This window comes from Colias eurytheme, chromosome 24, assembly GCF_061535395.1.
Source record: "Colias eurytheme isolate Ceu_HAF_F1 chromosome 24, ilColEury1 Martin Lab GWU primary, whole genome shotgun sequence".
Classification (NCBI taxonomy): Eukaryota; Metazoa; Arthropoda; class Insecta; order Lepidoptera; family Pieridae; genus Colias; species Colias eurytheme.
In genome coordinates this window covers 6,435,739-6,452,400 of record NC_143003.1, presented here as the reverse complement: position 1 = coordinate 6,452,400, position 16,662 = coordinate 6,435,739, and the positions used below count along the sequence as shown (strand labels likewise).

General features: G+C 40.5%; 1 long non-coding RNA gene and 1 pseudogene across 2 annotated transcripts in view; both read right to left on the bottom strand.

The window, feature by feature from the left end:
* LOC149898018 (uncharacterized) overlaps positions 1–8,713 on the bottom strand; it is a 30,183-nt gene extending 21,470 nt beyond the window's left edge. The window contains exons 1-2 of the long non-coding RNA XR_016458122.1: positions 8,641–8,713; positions 7,153–7,435 (exon numbers count right to left, since the gene is read on the bottom strand). This is a non-coding gene — a long non-coding RNA (uncharacterized LOC149898018). The remainder of the gene's footprint in view (positions 1–7,152; positions 7,436–8,640) is intronic.
* Positions 8,714–10,882: 2,169 nt separating this feature from the next.
* Positions 10,883–12,629, bottom strand: LOC149898017 (uncharacterized; annotated as a pseudogene). Its single transcript, XR_016458109.1, has 2 exons — positions 11,849–12,629; positions 10,883–11,590 (listed from the first exon to the last, which is right to left on the bottom strand). The product of XR_016458109.1 is annotated as an uncharacterized LOC149898017 (transcript).
* Between the last annotated feature and the right edge of the window lie 4,033 nt (positions 12,630–16,662).

The window sequence follows — 16,662 nt, the reverse complement described above, 5'->3', positions numbered from 1 at the left end:
TGCGTGCCACCGAACCTGTTAGCAACATAAAATCGTACATTGCGTGCCGCGTAACGTGTTAGCAACATAAAATCGTACCTTGCGTGCCGCCGAACGTGTCAGCAACATAAAATCGTACATTGTATAAGCAACATAAAATCCTACCTTGCGTGCCGCCGAATGTGTAAGCAACATAAAATCGTACATTGCGTGCCGCGTAACGTGTTAGCAACATAAAATCGTACCTCTCGTGCCGCCGAACGTGTTAGCAACATAAAATCGTACATTGCGTGTCGCGTAACGTGTTAGCAACATAAAATCGTACCTTGCGTGCCGCCAAACGTGTTAGCAACATAAAATCGTACCTTGCGTGCCGCGTAACGTGTTAGCAACGTAAAATCGTACCTTGCGTGCCGCCGAATGTGTAAGCAACATAAAATCGTACATTGCGTGACGCGTAACGTGTTAGCAACATAAAATCGTACCTTGCGTGCCGCCGAACGTGTTAGCAACATAAAATCGTACCTTGCGTGCCGCCGAACGTGTTAGCAACATAAAATCATACCTTGCGTGCCGCGTAAAGTGTAAGCAACATAAAATCGTACCTTGCGTGCCGCCGAATGTGTTAGCAACATAAAATCGTACATTGCGTGCCGCGTAACGTGTTAGCAACATAAAATCGTACCTTGCGTGCCGCGTAACGTGTAAGCAACATAAAATCGTACCTTGCGTGCCGCCGAACGTGTTAGCAACATAAAATCGTACCTTGCGTGCCGCCGAATGTGTTAGCAACATAAAATCGTACATTGCGTGCCGCCGAACGTGTAAGCAATATAAAATCGTACCTTGCGTGCCGCCGAATGTGTTAGCAACATAAAATCGTACATTGCGTGCCGCGTAACGTGTAAGCAACATAAAATCGTACCTTGCGTGCCACCGAACCTGTTAGCAACATAAAATCGTACATTGCGTGCCGCGTAACGTGTAAGCAACATAAAATTGTACATTGCGTGCCGCGTAACGTGTTAGCAACATAAAATCGTACCTTGCGTGCCGTCGAACGTGTTAGCAACATAAAATCGTACATTGCGTGCCACGTAACGTGTTAGCAACATAAAATCGTACCTTGCGTGCCGCCGAACGTGTTAGCAACATAAAATCGTACATTGCGTGCCGCGTAACTTGTTAGCAACATAAAATCGTACCTTGCGTGCCGCCGAACGTGTTAGCAACATAAAATCGTACCTTGCGTGCCGCCGAACGTGTTAGCAACATAAAATCGTACCTTGCGTGCCGCCGAACGTGTGAGCAACATAAAATCGTACATTGCGTGCCGCGTAACGTGTTAGCAACATAAAATCGTACCTTGCGTGCCGCCGAACGTGTTAGCAACATAAAATCTTACCTTGCGTGCCGCCGAACGTGTTAGCAACATAAAATCGTACCTTGCGTGCCGCCGAACGTGTTAACAACATAAAATCGTGCATTGCGTGCCGCCGAATGTGTAAGCAACATAAAATCGTACATTGCGTGCCGCGTAACGTGTTAGCAACATAAAATCGTACCTTGCGTGCCACCGAACCTCTTAGCAACATAAAATCGTACATTGCGTGCCGCGTAACGTGTTAGCAACATAAAATCGTACCTTGCGTGCCGCCGAACGTGTAAGCAACATAAAATTGTACATTGCGTGCCGCGTAACGTGTTAGCAACATAAAATCGTACCTTGCGTGCCGTCGAACGTGTTAGCAACATAAAATCGTACATTGCGTGCCACGTAACGTGTTAGCAACATAAAATCGTACCTTGCGTGCCGCCGAACGTGTTAGCAACATAAAATCGTACCTTGCGTGCCGCCGAACGTGTGAGCAACATAAAATCGTACCTTGCGTGCCGCCGAATGTGTTAGCAACATAAAATCGTACATTGCGTGCCGCGTAACGTGTAAGCAACATAAAATCGTACCTTGCGTGCCGCGTAACGTGTTAGCAACATAAAATCGTACCTTGCGTGCCGCCGAACGTGTTAGCAACATAAAATCGTACCTTGCGTGCCGCCGAACGTGTTAGCAACATAAAATCGTACATTGCGTGCCGCGTAACGTGTTAGCAACATAAAATCGTACCTTGCGTGCCACCGAACCTGTTAGCAACATAAAATCGTACATTGCGTGCCGCGTAACGTGTAAGCAACATAAAATTGTACATTGCGTGCCGCGTAACGTGTTAGCAACATAAAATCGTACCTTGCGTGCCGTCGAACGTGTTAGCAACATAAAATCGTACATTGCGTGCCACGTAACGTGTTAGCAACATAAAATCGTACCTTGCGTGCCGCCGAACGTGTTAGCAACATAAAATCGTACATTGCGTGCCGCGTAACTTGTTAGCAACATAAAATCGTACCTTGCGTGCCGCCGAACGTGTTAGCAACATAAAATCGTACCTTGCGTGCCGCCGAACGTGTTAGCAACATAAAATCGTACATGGCGTGCCGCGTAACGTGTTAGCAACATAAAATCGTACCTTGCGTGCCGCCGAACGTGTAAGCAATATAAAATCGTACCTTGCGTGCCGCCGAATGTGTAAGCAATATAAAATCGTACATTGCGTGCCGCGTAACTTGTTAGCAACATAAAATCGTACCTTGCGTGCCGCCGAACGTGTTAGCAACATAAAATCGTACCTTGCGTGCCGCCGAACGTGTTAGCAACATAAAATCGTACCTTGCGTGCCACCGAACCTGTTAGCAACATAAAATCGTACATTGCGTGCCGCGTAACGTGTTAGCAACATAAAATCGTACCTTGCGTGCCGCCGAACGTGTCAGCAACATAAAATCGTACATTGCGTGCCGCGTAACGTGTTAGCAACATAAAATCGTACCTTGCGTGCCGCCGAACGTGTTAGCAACATAAAATCGTACCTTGCGTGCCGCCGAACGTGTTAGCAACATAAAATCGTACCTTGCGTGCCGCCGAACGTGTTAGCAACATAAAATCGTACCTTGCGTGCCGCCGAATGTGTTAGCAACATAAAATCGTACATGGCGTGCCGCGTAACGTGTTAGCAACATAAAATCGTACCTTGCGTGCCGCCGAACGTGTAAGCAATATAAAATCGTACCTTGCGTGCCGCCGAATGTGTTTGCAACATAAAATCGTACATTGCGTGCCGCGTAACGTGTAAGCAACATAAAATCGTACCTTGCGTGCCACCGAACCTGTTAGCAACATAAAATCGTACATTGCGTGCCGCGTAACGTGTAAGCAACATAAAATTGTACATTGCGTGCCGCGTAACGTGTTAGCAACATAAAATCGTACCTTGCGTGCCGTCGAACGTGTTAGCAACATAAAATCGTACATTGCGTGCCACGTAACGTGTTAGCAACATAAAATCGTACCTTGCGTGCCGCCGAACGTGTTAGCAACATAAAATCGTACATTGCGTGCCGCGTAACTTGTTAGCAACATAAAATCGTACCTTGCGTGCCGCCGAACGTGTTAGCAACATAAAATCGTACCTTGCGTGCCGCCGAACGTGTTAGCAACATAAAATCGTACCTTGCGTGCCGCCGAACGTGTGAGCAACATAAAATCGTACATTGCGTGCCGCGTAACGTGTTAGCAACATAAAATCGTACCTTGCGTGCCGCCGAACGTGTTAGCAACATAAAATCTTACCTTGCGTGCCGCCGAACGTGTTAGCAACATAAAATCGTACCTTGCGTGCCGCCGAACGTGTTAACAACATAAAATCGTGCATTGCGTGCCGCCGAATGTGTAAGCAACATAAAATCGTACATTGCGTGCCGCGTAACGTGTTAGCAACATAAAATCGTACCTTGCGTGCCACCGAACCTCTTAGCAACATAAAATCGTACATTGCGTGCCGCGTAACGTGTTAGCAACATAAAATCGTACCTTGCGTGCCGCCGAACGTGTAAGCAACATAAAATTGTACATTGCGTGCCGCGTAACGTGTTAGCAACATAAAATCGTACCTTGCGTGCCGTCGAACGTGTTAGCAACATAAAATCGTACATTGCGTGCCACGTAACGTGTTAGCAACATAAAATCGTACCTTGCGTGCCGCCGAACGTGTTAGCAACATAAAATCGTACCTTGCGTGCCGCCGAACGTGTGAGCAACATAAAATCGTACCTTGCGTGCCGCCGAATGTGTTAGCAACATAAAATCGTACATTGCGTGCCGCGTAACGTGTAAGCAACATAAAATCGTACCTTGCGTGCCGCGTAACGTGTTAGCAACATAAAATCGTACCTTGCGTGCCGCCGAACGTGTTAGCAACATAAAATCGTACCTTGCGTGCCGCCGAACGTGTTAGCAACATAAAATCGTACCTTGCGTGCCGCCGAACGTGTTAGCAACATAAAATCGTACCTTGCGTGCCGCCGAATGTGTTAGCAACATAAAATCGTACATGGCGTGCCGCGTAACGTGTTAGCAACATAAAATCGTACCTTGCGTGCCGCCGAACGTGTAAGCAATATAAAATCGTACCTTGCGTGCCGCCGAATGTGTTAGCAACATAAAATCGTACATTGCGTGCCGCGTAACGTGTAAGCAACATAAAATCGTACCTTGCGTGCCACCGAACCTGTTAGCAACATAAAATCGTACATTGCGTGCCGCGTAACGTGTAAGCAACATAAAATTGTACATTGCGTGCCGCGTAACGTGTTAGCAACATAAAATCGTACATTGCGTGCCGCGTAACGTGTAAGCAACATAAAATCGTACCTTGCGTGCCACCGAACCTGTTAGCAACATAAAATCGTACATTGCGTGCCGCGTAACGTGTAAGCAACATAAAATTGTACATTGCGTGCCGCGTAACGTGTTAGCAACATAAAATCGTACCTTGCGTGCCGTCGAACGTGTTAGCAACATAAAATCGTACATTGCGTGCCACGTAACGTGTTAGCAACATAAAATCGTACCTTGCGTGCCGCCGAACGTGTTAGCAACATAAAATCGTACATTGCGTGCCGCGTAACTTGTTAGCAACATAAAATCGTACCTTGCGTGCCGCCGAACGTGTTAGCAACATAAAATCGTACCTTGCGTGCCGCCGAACGTGTTAGCAACATAAAATCGTACCTTGCGTGCCGCCGAACGTGTGAGCAACATAAAATCGTACATTGCGTGCCGCGTAACGTGTTAGCAACATAAAATCGTACATTGCGCGCCGCGTAACGTGTTAGCAACATAAAATCGTACCTTGCGTGCCGCCGAACGTGTTAGCAACATAAAATCGTACCTTGCGTGCCGCCGAACGTGTTAGCAACATAAAATCGTACCTTGCGTGCCGCCGAACGTGTTAGCAACATAAAATCGTACCTTGCGTGCCGCCGAACGTGTTAGCAACATAAAATCGTACCTTGCGTGCCGCCGAATGTGTTAGCAACATAAAATCGTACATGGCGTGCCGCGTAACGTGTTAGCAACATAAAATCGTACCTTGCGTGCCGCCGAACGTGTAAGCAATATAAAATCGTACCTTGCGTGCCGCCGAATGAGTTAGCAACATAAAATCGTACATTGCGTGCCGCGTAACGTGTTAGCAACATAAAATCGTACCTTGCGTGCCACCGAACCTGTTAGCAACATAAAATCGTACATTGCGTGCCGCGTAACGTGTTAGCAACATAAAATCGTACCTTGCGTGCCGCCGAACGTGTTAGCAACATAAAATCGTACATTGCGTGCCGCGTAACGTGTTAGCAACATAAAATCGTACCTTGCGTGCCGCCGAACGTGTTAGCAACATAAAATCGTACCTTGCGTGCCGCGTAACGTGTTAGCAACATAAAATCGTACCTTGCGTGCCGCCGAACGTGTTAGCAACATAAAATCGTACCTTGCGTGCCGCCGAACGTGTTAGCAACATAAAATCGTACCTTGCGTGCCGCCGAACGTGTTAGCAACATAAAATCGTACCTTGCGTGCCGCCGAATGTGTTAGCAACATAAAATCGTACATGGCGTGCCGCGTAACGTGTTAGCAACATAAAATCGTACCTTGCGTGCCGCCGAACGTGTAAGCAATATAAAATCGTACCTTGCGTGCCGCCGAATGAGTTAGCAACATAAAATCGTACATTGCGTGCCGCGTAACGTGTTAGCAACATAAAATCGTACCTTGCGTGCCGCCGAACGTGTGAGCAACATAAAATCGTACATTGCGTGCCGCGTAACGTGTTAGCAACATAAAATCGTACCTTGCGTGCCGCCGAACGTGTCAGCAACATAAAATCGTACCTTGCGTGCCGCCGAACGTGTTTGCAACATAAAAACGTACCTTGCGTGCCGCCGAATGTGTTAGCAACATAAAATCGTACATTGCGTGCCGCGTAACGTGTTAGCAACATAAAATCGTACCTTGCGTGCCGCCGAACGTGTTAGCAACATTAAATCGTACCTTGCGTGCCGCCGAATGTTTTAGCAACATAAAATCGTACATTGCGTGCCGCGTAACGTGTTAGCAACATAAAATCGTACCTTGCGTGCCACCGAACGTGTTAGCAACATAAAATCGTACATTGCGTGCCGCGTAACGTGTTAGCAACATAAAATCGTACCTTGCGTGCCGCCGAACGTGTTAGCAACATAAAATCGTACCTTGCGTGCCGCGTAACGTGTTAGCAACATAAAATCGTACCTTGCGTGCCGCCGAATGTGTTAGCAACATAAAATCGTACATTGCGTGCCGCGTAACGTGTTAGCAACATAAAATCGTACCTTGCGTGCCGCCGAACGTGTTAGCAACATAAAATCGTACCTTGCGTGCCGCCGAACGTGTTAGCAACATAAAATCGTGCATTGCGTGCCGCGTAACGTGTTAGCAACATAAAATCGTACCTTGCGTGCCGCCGAATGTGTTAGCAACATAAAATCGTACCTTGCGTGCCGCCGAACGTGTTAGCAACATAAAACCGTACCCTGCGTGCCGCCGAACGTGTTAGCAACATAAAATCGTGCATTGCGTGCCGCCGCACGTGCCAGCAACGTGTACGCATGCGCAGCGTGCAGCTCGTCGCAACAGTGACGTATAATTCTAGCATAAACTCACATAACCACGCAAGTAGGTGCAGTTAACACATTTTGGTCACCATTTTTACACTCCCATATAGCTCCATAGAGCCTCACCTCGGGTGTGCACACCAGCAGGTCCAAGTACGCCTGGGCAGCGTGGAGCCCGTCGTGCGGGGGTCGCAGTGCTGCGAGACAGCGTTGCAGTGCTGCGAGACAGCGTCTCAGCGCTGCGAGACAGCGTCTCAGCGCTTCGAGACAGCGTCTCAGCGCTGCGAGTCTCGCATCAGCACCACCCGCGAGCTGCGCACCACACGCTGTTTGCTGTGGCCCCGCGCTCTGATTGCCAGCGCCATACTACCGCGGCGGACATCTTCTCGCTGATGCCGTTCATTATGTACTGTAACACGAGCGAGAGTGTTGTGTTGGATAACATTAAAAGTATTCATTCTACACGTAATAATTGTTTAATACAGTTTACATAGACCGTTCATTAAAATTTCATGTAAAATTTAAATGAAGTAAAAACAATAGTATGTTTTGGCTACAGACTTATAATTACGGCAACATCAACAAAAAGAATAAATAAGATACTTAGTTACCGACATAACCATTAACCATCCCCATGGGTGTGAAAAGCGAATGTAAATGTTATAGTAGTCATTTTAATAGGCAACATATGACAGTTCAACAAAATTCAACAACGTAACCTAGTAACGACGGCATAGAATAATAATATGTTATTTCGTTTTGTTAGAACTGTACATTTGTTTAACTTTTTTCAATAACAATTAAATATTTATAATAATAATGACCGATAATCATTCCAAACATAATAAACAATTACAGATTTAAAGAACTGCCGTCGCTACAATGAGGTGTCAATAATTAACCTTTTACTTTTTAAATAAAAGAGACGTTTCTCGTCACTCGTCACGTTTCGAAATTAATAAATGCGTTGTGTTTATAATAAAACAGAATTTTATTTATTATTATTATATCTATAAAGTACACCTGAATAAACGCATTTTTTTTAATTATGTAGATACTTGTTTCATTTTGCTCCTTGAATTTACGAAAGAAAATAATATATTACTTGGACAGGGATTTGCTGATGAATTTTACAATTGCCATATGTTTCAAGTCCGTATCGATTAATTCACTTTATTCGATGTTTTAGCAGGTTACCTCTCTACGAAGATAAAATCGATAGACATCAAATGTTGCCTATTAAATTGGCTCCACAATAACGTATGGGCGAGTGTAAATGCTATTGTATTGTTATGAGTGAATATAATTTGTATCTGTGAGATTAATGCGTGTGTGTGTGTGTGGATTGGATTTGTGTATGTGTGTTAATGAAAGTTTGATATGCAAACTGTATGTGTCTGTGTATATTGGAGTTTGGTGGTTCCAGGTAGCAGAAGCACTCAATGCGTTGTGTTGTGCTCTATATGTGTGTGTAAAACTCAAACTATGAGTGGTGTGTATGAAATTTTATTGTAATCACGTGTGTGTGCGTGTGCGTATGTATGAATTTGAAAGTATGAAAGTTTGGTGTTTGGTGCATGTGAATGTTTGTGTGTGTGTTGTGTATTATCTCACAGCAAGACGTTGCGGCTCCAATCTCGCTAAATTCTGACTGCAGACTGGCAGCTAGTCGCGCTGTACCACCCGCCACCAAGTAGTGGAAGCATTCGATGCGCATCTGTAATGTTTTTTTTGGAAGATAAATTTCTCTTTTTTTTTCAAGCATGTATAACTTAAAGAAATTTGTTGAAATCCTTTCGTTGTCCTCAGTACAACTCAATTGAAGTGAAACTTGGGCGCGTTGAGAGTAAAGTTTCAAAGTCACGTCATGGCAATACCGACACGACATGGAATAAGGCTCGGCAAACACTTCTTTTTTTAAATCGTAATCAACAAATTCTCTCTCTCTTTTATCCATATTTAATTGGTAATTAAAACTTTAATTGGTAAACTTCTAATAATAATTTAATTTTAATTACAAACCTAACAGATTGTATTGATGCGGAGAACTAAATAACAAAAAATCTGACCTCTAGATGCAAGAATAGCAAGCACTTATGACAAATCTCAGTAAAGATGGCCGCCGCAGTGTTCAAGTCGTTCACAAACTTATCAGTTAATTGCAGATCTGGATTCATAGTGCTCGGACATGGTAGAATGTTAGCGCTTATCCATTCCTGAAAAATAATTGTGTTAATCTTATATATAAAATTCTCGTGTCACAATGTTAGTCTGCATACTCCTCCGAAACGGGTGGACCGATTCTCATGAAATTTTCTGTGCATATCGGGTAAGTCTGAGAATCGGGCAACATCTATTTTTCATATGTACCACGGGCGAAGCCGGGGCGGACCGCTAGTATATTATATAAATCTCGTGTCACAATGTTTGTCCTCAATGGACTCCTAAACCACTTAACCGATTATAATAAAATTCGCACACCATGTGCAGTTCGATCCAACTTGAGAGATAGGATAGTTTAAACATGTAGGTACCACGGGCAAAGACGGGGCGGACCACTAGTTGTGTTAATATATTTATGAATATTCATCGTTATTTGGATGTTTAAATTGACAACTATGTTTTGTTTTTCGTTGTGGAACTTGTGCGTGGTCCTTCGAGCCGGATAAAAATAAGTGTAGTCCTTCAAGTCAATTATGTACATCATTCTCTTATAAGTAAATATTGGTTTAATTTACAATAGTACATATTTTATGAGTTAATTTTAATAGGTTTGTACCTTTAGACAGTAAAAATAAATAACAACAAAATATTTCCCGTTAGGTAACTAAAAAAATAACCTATAAAAGTTAAAATTATAATGAGTCAAATAATGAATGTTGTTAAAACCGGAAATATATTACTTTAGGCATTTTGCTATTTATTTAAATATTCATATGGGTTAAAATGCTTCATATTATATTGCCACCAGCTTTCCACCCGCGGTTTCGCTCGCATATTTGAAGAAAAATCCGCTAGTTCCTTTCCCGTGGGATTTCCGAGATAAAACCTATCCTATGTGTTAATCCAAGTTACCATCTACATGTGTGATAAATTTCATTGTAATTGGTTCAGTAGTATTTGCGTGAAAGAGTAACAAACATACACAAAACTTTCGCATTTATAATACTAGATTTCCGCCCGCGGCTTCGCCCGCGTTTTCAAAGGAAAACCCGCATAGTTCCTGTTTCCGAGGGATTTCCGGGATAAAACCTATCCTATGTGTTAATCCAAGTTACCATCTATATTTGTGATAAATTTCATTGTAATCGGTTCTGTAGTATTTGCGTGAAAGAGCAACAAACACACACCTACACATACACATACATCCATCCGCACAAACTTTCGCATTTATTATATTACTAGAGGTCCGCCCCGGCTTCGCCCGTGGTATTTCGCAATAAAAGGTAGCCTATGTCCTTTCTCGGGTATCCAAATATCTCCATACCAAATTTCATGCAAAATGGTTCAGTAGTTTAGGCGTGATTGAGTAACAGACAGACAGACAGAGTTACTTTCGCATTTATAATATTAGTATGGATAAATTAAATTAGTAGGATTTGACTTACCATAGTTTCAGCAAGCAAAGGTAGCACTTCAAGCTGGTGCATGTCGCTGACTATCTCTTTGATAGTAACTTCACCATCACCAAGACTCGAACCGAGGAGTTCAGCTTCACGTATTTTCGTAATATATTATATTCGTAGTATATTCGTAAGCTGCTTTTAATTCCTACACATTTGATAAAGTGGAATTATTTTTAGCATTATGATGATGATAGGGTTTTTTTCCCACTCCCCCCTCCAAAAAACCCAACTTACCCCCCACCCTTGAGGACTCTCGATATGATCATCGGACATGTCAAGGAATAACACTGTAGGTACAATAGAATGCCTTAGAAAATGTTTGCCGTGCTTCTGCTTCCTTAAATAGTCATAACCTTTTTATTATTTATGAACCGATTGACATGAAATAAACACTAATTTATGTTAAATAAAGCTTACCACAATATATTAGAGAAAACCGTATCTAAATCGGATAAGCCGTTTCTGAGATTAGCTCGCACAAACATAAACAGACAAAAAAAATATTAACTACAGTTTTGGGTTCAGAAACGATTTTACAATGACACCTACCAATTTTTTTTACATATTTTCATTATACAAACATCACTTTTCTACAATTTTATTATATTATGTATATGAATATGATATATTGTATTTTAGTACCTATTTACTTGAATTGCCTTGTTGCTATAAAATGTTATCTTCTCACTACATTTACTATCTACTGAACTATGTACGTACTGCAAACTGCTTCACAAGTGTACCCTGTGTTTTATAAGTAAACTTGAGTTGAAGACAAACTGGTATGCAATTCTACATTATGAGGCAGTATTGGATACAATAGAGGGCTGTTTCGAAATTCGTTTGGAAGGATACCATTCTCTAATCTTCATGTTTTAGGTCTTTTTTTTTTAATTATTGATTTTATGCTCCATGTAGTTAACTGTGTCTTCTTCAACCTAAAAAAAATGTTAGAAACTAGATAAGTGAAATGATTAAAAAACAGAATTTTGAAAAAGCAGTCCCAATACATGACAGGTATTGATTTTTAGTGTTTAGGTTATATATTATATCTATCATGACAGTAGGGTAAAAAAAAAACTTGTTTTAATTAATAATTTATTCATTCATCCATACACATATAATATAGCTAAGTGTCTTTGTGACCGAGCTTTATCTTTCTTTTATAATAATACTCAATTAACCAATAAACCAACCTGTAAAATCCATTTTATAATGTTCTCTCCAATGGCTCTCTATGCGTTGTGTGTGTGTCATCTTGTGCCACAAACTTATTAATAGGATCACTGTGGTTCACACGTTTGTGAATGGAACCATGTTCAGAAAGGCTTGAATATGCTCTCCAATATATATGTATTATTGAACCTTCCTGAACATGTTTCTTTATAAGTGGCCAATATATCAGCCAATCACTCATTATCGGGACTTCTAGTCTTAAATCATCTTGACCATCCTCTATCATTCCTATGACCCAATGAACTTCTATATTTCGGCCTCTATTATATTTTCCAATGCCAAACTTAGATTCATCTATTTGTACAACTTTGTTTGGTCCACCGATTTTCTCAAGACCCATTTGGTGCTCTAATTCATAAACTACGATCGTCTCTCAGCAGTAATTAAACCAATCTGCTATTGTTTTTGCTGAGAGCACCAGGTCATTATCGGTGGCTAGTTGAATTTGGGTCTGTTCATAAGATAATCCAAGACTATAGGTATACATAATATGCAGCACAAGAGAGATTTTTAGGCGCACATTTTCGAAAAAAGTCCCTTGCGCACGGGCAACAGGTTTTGACCTGCAGTTACTAATTTTACGGCAGCGAAACCTTCCGAATTGACCATTAGCTTCCAGACACATAGGGGTTTTGTGAATACGACATTTTTATCCTTGGAAATCATTCCTCGCTCCTCAGCAGCCTGTAAACATTGTTCTTGAGTTCCAAGTTTACTGTGTATTTTTTTCCAGTTCCACATTGATCTGAAGCAATTAATATTAATTTATTAAAAAACTTTACAATAATTGTTTTCAATATTGATTTGAAATATGACAGATTTAATGAAATAGACATTATGGTTAAATTTTTGAAACATGCTCCCTGAATTTCATTATTTTGAGGTGTCTAATCGGTAAAGGGTAGTGTTTTGTACTTACGAATAAAATATAATATCACATCCTGGATGCCACTCACTTTTGCAACCACGCACAAATATTTAACAACCATTTTTATTAATTTTGGCTTTGTTCAAAGAACAAACTTATAAGAACAAACTCACGAAATGAACATAAACATCCGCCTGCCGCCATTGCATTTGCCCATTTGCCCAATGCCCATTATTTGAATATTTGACACTTTTTTTTAAGCGCTGGCGCGCACGAGCAACTTTGTCTCCGCAACTATTTTGTCTCTCCCATCAATTGTATGGGGAGTTGCGTCGCTACGTGCGCGCACTTTCATACTAGCCCATGGGTGGAGAGACAAAATAGTTGCGGAGACAAAGTTGCTCGTGCGCGCTATGTCTTATAATTTATTCACAACCATGGATACAAGTCCTTCAGTCGCAATCTTAAAAATTATTTGACACCTAGAATTGCTACCACGCGTTTTCTTAAAGGGGTGACCGACGTACGAGTTAAGTACGCGAACTTGTGGCTCGACGACCTTTTTCGCTCGTGTGTCACCCCAAGTACGCGTACTTAAAAACCGTCGAGTAAGTTCGTTGACGATCCAACATGTTTGAAATTTTACTCGTAAGTCGTAGCCCGCCTTCGCTCGCACGTCTGTCACCGCCGCGAGCCGCGAGCCTAGCCTGTCTAGCTATAATAGGTGTTACTAAGTGCAAAAGTTCAATTAATTTCGTCTTCTTCTTTTAGTTTTATGAAAATAATTTAATATAATTAATATGAATGAATATAATATAATTGAATATTGGCGAAGGTATCTTTGAATCACGCCAAGGAAGTTTCACTCCTGACGCGTGGGCTCGGCGCACACGCTCTTTTTTTGTAAAGTACCCTCAAAATATAATAGTAAAAACGAAAATATATCCTTCAATTTTTGAACATTTATTTTGTTAGAATGCTATTTACTTAAAAATAAGTGCTGGTTATTAAATTAAAAATGTCTATATTTAATTCCTGAATAACATAAAATTCCCTCTGTTGATGACATAGAGACATTCGATATCGGTGACACGCGAGAAGCTACTGACCAAGCTCTTGCGTGTGTCACCGACGTCGAGCCGAGTAAGTACGCGAACTTTAAAACCGCGGTTTTAAAGTTCCTACGTCTATCAGCCCTTTTAGCTTCAAAAAATGGGAAAAAATTATGAGCGTGCTTGTTAGGCAGTCTATTTTAAAAGTTGAAAACCTTTGTTATTTCAATGGAAAAGCAAATCTGCATGAATCTCGTTTAAATTTCAATTGTTTAACGGATTTTATTAATGATTTTTGTCATATAGACTCGACTCTACTGACACTCGATTTTTTAATGAACGTCAATAGGGGAAAAATTTACAATCACGCTGGCTGGGGAAAGCAGGGGTTACTTGCGGTCATTCTATCAGTTTTTGCACGCCTCATAAGCGAAGCGTTGAGGTGGGTACTACTGTCACTTCGCGCAAAACATCTGATTTTTCAAACTTAAAATGTCTTTATGTATCATACATTGCACTTGTAAGATAATACATACACACACATATTAAGAAAAAACACTATTTTTAACGTTCATGATATTTTTGATGTCATTTTTGTTATTTAAACTAGTTAAAAAACAGTTTAAAAAAGTTCTGTCTTGGACGTCCGTGTGTCTGTATGTGCGGATCCTTTTTCTTGTTGACACGATAGCGACCGAAATACTTTACTAATCGAGTCTTTTTTTTCTCTTACGCTTGAGTATGCTCAGGAATAGAACCCTTTCATTTTTCAGGGTCTGATTCGATGTGGTTTAATTGTTATTAAATAAACAAAAATAATAATTAATAAATATTTATTAAAAAAAAATTATGAGGCGTGCACTTTTGGATTTTCCAAATTATTTATTTAAACCTAAGAGTTTGGATTCCAGTATGACTGGAGATTGCAATATGAACATTAACTTGTAACAAGAAAATATGACCTTGAATGACGTCAGTTATGTTTTTTGTCTCTTTCTGTGGGGTGACCACTGACCACGCTGGTTTGTAAATTTAGGATTTTTCGAAATAGAAAAAACTAAAAATCATGGTCTATAAATAATAAAGACATATATTTATAACAGTATTAATTACATCAACGAAATATACGACATAAACAACATACAATTTTAATTGGAAGAGAATGATAGTTTTAAATAACACTTGACAAGCTTGGATATGAACCGATTAACATCCTTTAACATCATTAACATCCTTTGTAAATAGAGGAAAGTTGAGTTTTGCATCAGATGCTGTTTATCAAATTGTAAGTTACTCAGATCTACTTTTTAAACGCGTTGCTTCGACGGGTCAACTTCAAGCCAAAAACATCAAAGAAAAACTGTTTATAGCAGTATTTTTTGACATGACAACGTCTTATAATTCGATAGCGCCGGCTGCACGCACGAAAAAACATGACACATGCGGCGTTACCTCGCTCTGAGGTGTTCCATGTAAGGCTTGAAGTGCAAGCGAGAGCGCGGAACGAACGACAAAGAAGCACAATCGGATCACGTAGTCACGTTCAACTATCGTCAGTAAACCGACTTTACAGTCAACCAATTTTTTTTTCTGGGTCGTAATCCTCAGTAATTTTACACTTGATAGGCAAATATATTTCTTTTTACTTCATTTTTTGGAAAGCTTAAATACGTAAAACAAAAAAATATTCGGTTAAAAAGTATAAATTACAATGTAAAAAAGAACAAACCACATTTGAGTGCAATACCGATGTCGTGTGTTGTATAAAAATCATCATCATCCTACTCTAAATGTTCATCATAATATTGTTTTAGCAATATACTCTCGTCATCATGGTTACCTTACTTGTTAAATTGGTTTATTGAAAACTTGTTGAAAAATGATGAAAGTATTAGGAAAAGAACTTATTCAACATGATTGCTTACTAAATCCATACTAATATTTTAAATGCGAAAGTAACTCTGTCTGTCTGTCTGTTACTTAATCACGCCTAAACTACTGAACCAATTTGCATGAAATTTGGTATGGAGATATTTTGATACCCGAGAAAAGACATAGGCTACCTTTTATTGCGAAATATATCCCACGGGCGAAGCCTGGGCGGACCTCTAGTTGATGATACATTTGACGATTTTTGCTATTAAAATGATTCTAAACAGGTAAATGCATGAGTATTGAGGAATATTGTAAATAACGTAAATATACACTTGCCTGTGAAATTATAGGCCAGAATTTGGTTTCCAAACACTTCTACCACTTTGCACAATACAATACATTCTTTATTTTAGGAAAATATTTATTAAATATGCTACAACATTCTTATATAAATATTCGAAGCGACGCAATTTTTTTGACACATATGCCATATTGACAAACCGAGAGTTGCTATAATTTTATTATGGTGACTACCCATTATCAGGGAGTGTGACTTTTTAATGATTGCCTCAGATACTTAATTTTTTTAGCTTAAATAATAATTGTCTCATCCCACAATGCTTCTGAATGATGTTGTTGGCAATTTACCAACGAACTCATTTACAAAATCTAACCTTTTGCACAGAATATTACATAATACATAGGGGGATTACAGAATACAGAATACAGCCTTGGGAAAACTTCGTATTAACAGTGGCAATAACAAGTTAGGTGTGAAAGGGATAAAAAACGTGAGTTAGGGTCAATGAACTTCTCGTCAGTCGTCAATCCTAGGATTGACGACTGACGAGAAGTTCATTATAAGACGATATCTTCAGTGTTTAGATTAAGCTTCTTGAGTATGTCTATATTTCCGTGATATTCCCTATTCTATATACAGATAACAAATAAGTTTATATTTATTTTTGTTTAGCAAACC